At 41.8% G+C, this 8,097-nt stretch overlaps 1 long non-coding RNA gene across 1 annotated transcript; it reads right to left on the minus strand.

The window, feature by feature from the left end:
- Positions 1-5,951: 5,951 nt before the first annotated feature.
- LOC110890028 lies at positions 5,952-6,846 on the minus strand. The gene is made up of 3 exons (XR_002564163.2): positions 6,788-6,846; positions 6,574-6,660; positions 5,952-6,173 (listed from the first exon to the last, which is right to left on the minus strand). It is a non-coding gene; the product is annotated as an uncharacterized LOC110890028 (long non-coding RNA).
- Between the last annotated feature and the right edge of the window lie 1,251 nt (positions 6,847-8,097).

Below are 8,097 nucleotides of genomic sequence, written 5' to 3' on the forward strand. Positions count from 1 at the left end.
GAGGGAGTCCAGGTAATTCCTCAGGAAATACCTCGGGATAGTCGCGTACTACTGGAAAGTCTTCAATCCTCTTTTCCTTTTCCTGCGTGTTGGTAACAAGTGCCAAGATAGCGGTGTGCCCTTTCCGTAAACACTTCTGGGCCTTCAAGAACGAGATAATGCCGGAGATTTCTCCACCCTTGCCACCTTGTACAATGAGGGGTTTGCCAGAACGGCGAGGAATACGAACTGCTTTCTCTTGACAGAGGATCTCAGCGCGATGCTTGGATAACCAATCCATACCAATAATGACGTCGAAGCTTCCAAGAGTAACAGGGAAAAGATCGATACTAAATGTCTGACCAGACAACTCTAGTTTGCAGCCTTTGACAACATGTGAGGCTTCGATGTTTCTTCCATTAGCTAACTCGACGATATGAGGAGAACTTAGTAACGAAAGCGGACGCTTAAGCTTCTTACTAATACGTAGGGATACATAACTAGCATCGGCACCGGAATCAAATAACACAGAAACATAACGATCATCGAGTAGGAACTTACCCGTCACGACATTGGGGTCATTCCTTGCTTCACCAGCTCCAATCACGAAAGCCCTTCCTCTAGCACCATTCCCAGCATTGTTGTTCTGGTTGTTGTTCCCAGCTCCCTGATTATTGTTGCGATTCTGATTCAGTTCAGGGCAATCCTTCTTAAAGTGCCCCTCAGCTCCACACTTAAAACATGCCCGGTTGTTTCCCTGCTGCTGTTGCTGTTGGGGTTGCTGCTGGTTCTGTCTAGCTGGGAACTGACTTCTGCAATCCTTGGCCTCATGCCCCATTTTGTTACATCGCTGACACTGACCCTTCACACACTGCCCGCTGTGATGTCGATTGCACTTGTTGCACTTGGGGTGGTTTCCACGATAGCCACCCTGTTGTTGAGCGCCCTTGTTGTTTTCGGTTTTCCTTTGCTGTGCTGGGGCCTGAGTGGGGTTAGCATCCTTGCTTGGATTTCCTTCCCACTTACGTTTGTTGTCACTAGAAGTTCCGACGGTAGCATTGATCCTTTTGGGCAACCGGCCCTCTTCTACGGCCTGATCAGTAAGTTTGTGAGCAAGTCGAACAATCGGCTGAATGGTAGTGTGGTTGGCTGTAGTGACATGGCTTCGAATCTCTGGAGCCAAACCTTTGATATACAGTTCGATCCTTCGGTACATAGGTCGGGACAGGTTTGGGCAAAGAGCAGCATAATCATTGGACAACTTGGTGTAAGTTTCAATTTCCGACCCAACCATCTTGAGCTCGTAGTACTCATTCTCAAGCTTGTGGATGTCATCCCGGTGACAGTATTCATCCTTAATCATGTCCTTGAAATCCTCCCACGCAGTAGCATTAGCAGTTTCCAACCCAAACATCTGAATCTGCGCCTTCCACCAAGAAAGCGCGCTTCCTTCAAGCGTAGCAGTAGCAAACTTCACCCAGTTCGCAGGGGGACACTCACAAACAGCAAAAACAGCTTCAATCTTCTCAATCCAATGCAGAAGACCTATGGCACCCTCCGTGCCGTTGAAAGGGAGAGGCTTGCAATCCATGAAAGTTTTGAAAGTACACACTGGTGGTTGCGCAGGTGCATGCTGACCTATTCGTGAGAAGCGAAGCGTATAGGTTTAGAGGTGAAAAGTCGATGTGGCGGTAGGATCTAAACATCCTAAAACAACGAGCTTACCTATAGGGTGAGCTGCAAAAGCCGCAGCCACTGTGTTGAGCAGGTTAGTGAACTGAGCCTGCGTCATGTTAATGTTTCCTCTTCCGCGTCCACTCATTGTCTTCATAACCAGAAAACATAGTATGAGTGTGATGTCGTAGTGTAGCGAGAATGAGATAGAAGAGAGAGGTGTATCTATCTAGTTTAGGCACACTAGTACGTATAGCATAACAGGAACATAAAGCAAACAAGTAAACACTGGTCCGAGCTATGAGGTCAAATGTGTCGAGCCTTGCACTTGGAGTGTAGTGTCGTCGCGAGTCACGGGTTATAGTCTGGTTTTCTCCAAAAAGATTTTTCCCCCTTTTTAAAACCAAGTTCACTATAACCAATGGCTCTGATACCAATCTGTCACACCCCCAAAATCCACCTGCGGATAACACCCGCTTCGGGGGCGTGACCGACCAGGATCCAGCCACCAATTATACTGAATACTTAGGTTGATAATAAAAGTAATACTTACTAATCATAAGCTTAGCAAATATTAAGTTCAGAGTTTTAAGTTTTGGTTCAAAACAGTACTAAGTAGCGGAAGCATAAATAAAGTAGTAGTTAAACACGTTCATGTTTCAAAATAAGGTATCACCCAACACAAGGGTGAACAGACACTACACGTTCCCAAGCTGCAAGCTCCTTCGTCACTGGTTACCTGCAAAGCATGCAGTAAGGGGTCAACAATAATGCTGAGTGAGTTCACTAGTTGTCCAGTTTTAATTACCAAAAACTTTGTTTCACCGGTTAATTTATCCGTTTATACATGCCCTGGGGAGCTACCCCAAAAGTTAGCGACTAAACTGTTTTTCCAATACCGAACACTAGGTAACCGTTGCGTATCCGCAGGATGCCCCGATGTCAATGTTCTATCATCATTGACGGATTTCTGAGTACATTAGTTCACGACCGTCCCAAACCAGGGCACGGTGTGAGGCTGGTAAACACCTAAATAGCGCTATCAACTAATAACCCGCTCGCCTAACCCGGCGACTAATCGGTATTTGTAGTAGGGACTTGAGTGATAGAGTTTCGTTTAGTGCCGTTAGTTGCAATCCGTATAAACAGTAATTAACCAAAAGGTTTCCCAATACCCGGGAAGGAAAAGTAAGTTTTGTGTTCCCAATAACCAGGGAAAGTATGTAAATGGTATCCCCTTTTACCAGGGGATAGGGTTGTTAGTCTCGTGTCCCAAACCACCGGGACGCATGCTTTTAAGTTGTGAACTCACCTTGGGTTGCTCGGTAGGTTTAGGTTACTTGTCAATCACGTTGGTCACCACGTCCTAACATGGTTACCGGTATAGGTCAGGTTCGGTGCACAAGCATTCACGTAAAACACATATAGGCACGTATCAAGCATATAAGTAAACAGTCATTGGGTTATTGGGCCGGCCTAAACAATTAAACAGTCAACCGCATCACATAGTCCATTTAACAGATAGTCCAAGTTAACACAGAATGGCCCAATAACCAAAATGGACAGCCCACTCGCAACCAGCTTGTCTCGAGTCGCAACCAGGTGGTCTCGGCTTGTCTCGTTATGGTTGCGAGTCGCAATCGTGGTCTCGAGTTGTCACGTGTTGGTTGCGAGTCGCAACCGTCGTAGTCTCGAGTCGAAATCTCGTGGTTTCGACTTGTCATGCTTTGGTTGCGAGTCGCAACCGTGTGGTTTCGAGTCGTAATGCCGTCGTTGCGAGTCGGAATGCTGTCGTTGCGAGTCGGAATGCTGTCGTTGCGAGTCGTAATCTGTCACTTTCATATACACGTGATGATGCAGAAAAGACAGTCCAAATTGTACATATGAAATCAGACCCATATTTGGAAACAGCCAATAGGGTTTCTACAAACACTTTTCCTAATTTTGACCATATACAACAATAGATCAAACATTACCATTTTAAAATCTTCAAACTATCTTCAACAAGTTCATCAAGTTCATAGTTTTTCTAGGGTTTTCATGCCAACATAATCACACATTTTGGACCGAAAATCACCTATTTCTAACAAGATTAATATGCAAGAACAAGTAAAACATACACTTAGTGGCATTAACATAACTCGGTTGGCCCTAAACATCCTTAAACCATTATTCCATAACCATTTAAGCATGTTAGCAAGTATCATACATAGGGTTTAACACACATAGTCAAAACTTCACAATCTTCCTAAAAATCATGCATAGTATTTCTAACCAAGCATAATATTTCTAGTTCATTTAACCCACATAAATCTTATACACAAAAGATACACAAAGATAACACTAACCGGTTATGAAAGGAGGAGCCGAAAACAAAGAAAAGAGAACCGAGAAGATGGAGTGTCCGAATTGGTCTTGACCGAGTTTCCTTGTCCGAGATCCTTGAGCTTGAACCGAAAGTTTGGAAGAGTTTGGATGTTGTTGGCTTGGGGTTTTTAGTTGAGAGAAAATAGAAGAGGTGTGTGTTTGTTTGGTGTAACAAATGAAGGAAATGAGGAGGAGGTGGGATATATATTCATAGGGTGTTTCGGGTTGGGCTTGGGGGTTTCGACCCAAACCGGTTACGGCCCAAAGGCCCACTCGCAACCGAGTGACCCACTCGCAACCGCCCGGTTGCGAGTCATGGTCTCGGGTCGTGGTTTCGGCTCTCATATTTACATATATAATACATACATACGTCACATATCAAGTAAAAATCACGTTTTCATTTACTAATATATATATATACACAAAATATTACAAGGTGATCGTTCGGAAAAACCTCGAGTGTCACAGGTGTGCCAATAGGCACTTTAGTGTGCCAATAGGCACACCCTTAGGATTTTTCTGAGCTTTTTTGGCCTGAAGCGCGCGCCTCTCGTATCCGAGGCGTTTTTATGCATCTAACCATTGTATCTTGGGTTTTTTGGCTTGTACATGCCGCTAAATCATACAAAACCCTTACTTATAGCTATATTTATTTTGGGTAGAGAAAGCTAAAAAAACTATTGAGAGAAGTCCAGTTAGCTGGTGGACCTGTTGCGCCTCGGGTAGGAAAAGCCCGCCACTTTTGCGCTCCGTGCCTCGGTTTTAGACCTCGTCGCTTTTGTGCGCCTCTCATTTTTTTAAAACAAGATCCTAAATCGTTTTAATATGCAATAACTTAATCAATAACTGGCCTTAAAACACCTTTTCCCTTATTGGCTATTCAAAATGATTCCAATAACCAAAATAATGATTAAGCGTATGAGAACAAAGAAATCCCATCAGAAATTACAAGTAAAATACCAGATAGAATAATAACATTTATTAATTAATGGGGAAAAAGGAAGTAATATTAGTTCAGAAGACAGCAAAGGCTGTGTACCCAGTGTCCCAGTGCGCAGTGCGCTCAGATAAGAATGTTGACCCATCACTTGTAGAGTCTCGTCCATTTGAATGCCTTTTGTCCCCATCTACCTGAGAACTATCAGCTTGCAAATGATACCTTATCCTACTTAGTGTATTCGGTGTCCTCCCGGATACCCATTTTGGCCCCCGACACCACCCGACCCGACCCGACCCGACCCGACACGAAACGACACAAGACAACACAACACCACACGACCCAACCTAGCCATATTGTCATCTCAAGCTGAAGTTGTAATGATGGAGCAAATACATACCTTTCGAGTCATCAGATGCCAGCAATGAAATTCCTATGAATATTGTCATCTCTAGCACTTATCCAGAGTGGCTTCCATGTCGCAATTTGCATATAGCCCCAAACACCCTTTAACTCAGCTTTTCTTGCAAGGCGCGCATAATATACTTTCTTGATCTTTAGAGTACAAGTACCAGGGATCAGAGTACGTGATGTGTTTCTTCCCCAACCCCCAAATTGCAACCCAAAGGCCACGGAATTTGAAGTGAAAAATAACTTTTCTCAAAATTCAAGTCTGTTTGTTTCATTCACTAAAGGGACATATAAATAATGACAGAAATTCGAAACGGGCCAAAAAAAGACAACGGGCCAAACACAAGCCCAAAAACAAAATGCCCAAAATACTTGAAAAAACATAAAAATGGAAAAAACTAATAGAAATAAGCGTTTTTTCGGCCCGGACGATGACCCAAACCGCCATAGGCGTTTGCAGCAAGATAGAGCTCGTTCTCCCGTTCGTTTTGACTGGTCACACGCCCCAAACGGACCTCCGTAGCCCAAGTTAGGGCCATTTTAGTGAAGGCCCTTTTCTTACGCGGTCTTGGGCCTCCAAGTACAAAATAGCCCGTTCCTCCACACTTGGGCCCACATCAGTACGTAGACCAATGGGATCATAAAAATCGACCATAGTCCATAAAAACACCGTAACTTTCTTCAGGAGCAGCTTTCAATGGATATTGGCTTTGTCCACCAGACTTACTCTTTGCCGCCGCTGATTTGACAACAGCGGGCTGCTGTATTTCTATCCGTTTCTAACAGTCGTGATACCACCCATGACCTAACATTAGAAGCATAAGTTAATTAAGGTTTTTTTTTGGAAACTTTAACGTATATAGGGATGTAACACAAGCTTTTACTGATGTGTTTTCTGAGTTTACTAATTATCTTTTTTGCTTTATTAAATAGAAATGGTCATTACTTAGTTTGATCCAAACAATAAATTAAATCCCTGAGTCCATAAACTCTTAGTTTTAATTCAAAAAGCCACATTATTACTGAAACAATATACATTTTGGAAGCGTATTTGACACGACAATTATGAATAAGAAACTAAAAATAGCTTGGACAAAAAGTGTAAGGGTCAAACGGGCCCGACTTGTTTTGACACATTACCCAAACAAAAATAAGTATTTTTACCAACTACAAAAGCATGAGTTACATACAGGAGGATAATTTACCGCTCATGAAAAGCCTGTAGATTTGCGCACACTTTTGTATCACCATAGAGCCCAAATGCCACCAACGGATTTCAGACAAGCTCCCATCTGTATAAATATATGAAGACAAAACATAAGAATGGGAACACAAATATAGCCAACCAGAAAAAGACGCTAAAACTGCCAAGGCTGTAAAAGGACATACTAAGTGAAACGCTGGTTATAGAGGCCTTACCATTCGCCTGGCATGTGAATCCAAAATTAGTGTTTTTTTTGTTAAATGTGATGTGAAACTGATACATACCCATATCCAGAACCCAACCCGTACCCAGATCCAGAACCCAGCCCGTACCCAGATCCAACTGCTGCAAAGAGCTCAAAAAAATAGCGGGAAGGATACTAGCGGGAACAGTTGCAGGAGGTTTTTAGGGCAGTTTAGTGAACAGTTGCAGGAGGTTTTTAGGGCAGTTTAGTAACTGCTGTTAGTGATAATATTAGTATCAAACTATGTTTAATTTCCTTCTTGTTCAGTGTTTTTTATATTATCGTGAGTTTTGTATTGGAGATTTGCCCTTCTCGAATTGGGCCTGTTGCTTTAATTTCAGTATCGTTATTTGAGTTCGTATCATTTGGTTCCATTGCCGGGAAACTCAATTGACGTCTCAATTTCTGAAATCTAGAGATCAATCCTCGCCATCAATTTCAAATCCAACTCTCGCAACCCTAAATCCAATCCTCAAATCCCATCTTCACAATTAATTTCTGAGAAAACGATGGCACCTTCTACCCGTGGTAATCCAGATTCAAACGCATCCAATCCAGATCCTATGGCTGCACAATTGGCAGCAAAAGAAAACTGAGTTTTTAGTACGCGCAAAAGCGTCCTAAAATGCTATTTTATAGGACCTTTCATTTAATAGGACCAACGGTAAAAGCGTTTCATGTAAAGGGGTCGTAATAAGTCCCAAAACTAAAAAAGCGTCCTAACATCGCAATTAAGATTATGAAACCAATTTTTATGGTCGCGTAATATGTCTTTGAACAACCAAAATAGTGTCCTAATAAAAACATGTTAGGACACTTTTACAATGTTCTAACATGTGCTTACATACTTTTAATCTTTTGATACACTTACAAGCGTCCTTAGAAATTAATTGATAGGACCCTTATGATGTAACATCATAGCTAATTTAGTACCAAGAAAAGGGTCCTAATATACCAAATAAGATTATGAAACCAATTTTATGGTCTCATAATATTTCTATAGACAACTTAAACAGCGTCCTAAAAAGAACATATTAAGACACTTTTATAATGTTCTAATATGTGATTACATACTTTTAATCTTTTGATACACACCCAAACGTCCTTAAAAATTAATTTATATGACTCTTATGATATAACATTATAGCTACTTTAATATCAAGGAAATGATCCTAATATCCCAAATAAGATTATAAAACCAATTTTATAAACAGACCATCAACATATCACATCATAATAGTCATTGTATAACATCAACTAATAAAAGAAATAAAACTTCAT

This window comes from Helianthus annuus, chromosome 11 (assembly GCF_002127325.2).
Source record: "Helianthus annuus cultivar XRQ/B chromosome 11, HanXRQr2.0-SUNRISE, whole genome shotgun sequence".
NCBI classification, from domain to species: domain Eukaryota; kingdom Viridiplantae; phylum Streptophyta; class Magnoliopsida; order Asterales; family Asteraceae; genus Helianthus; species Helianthus annuus.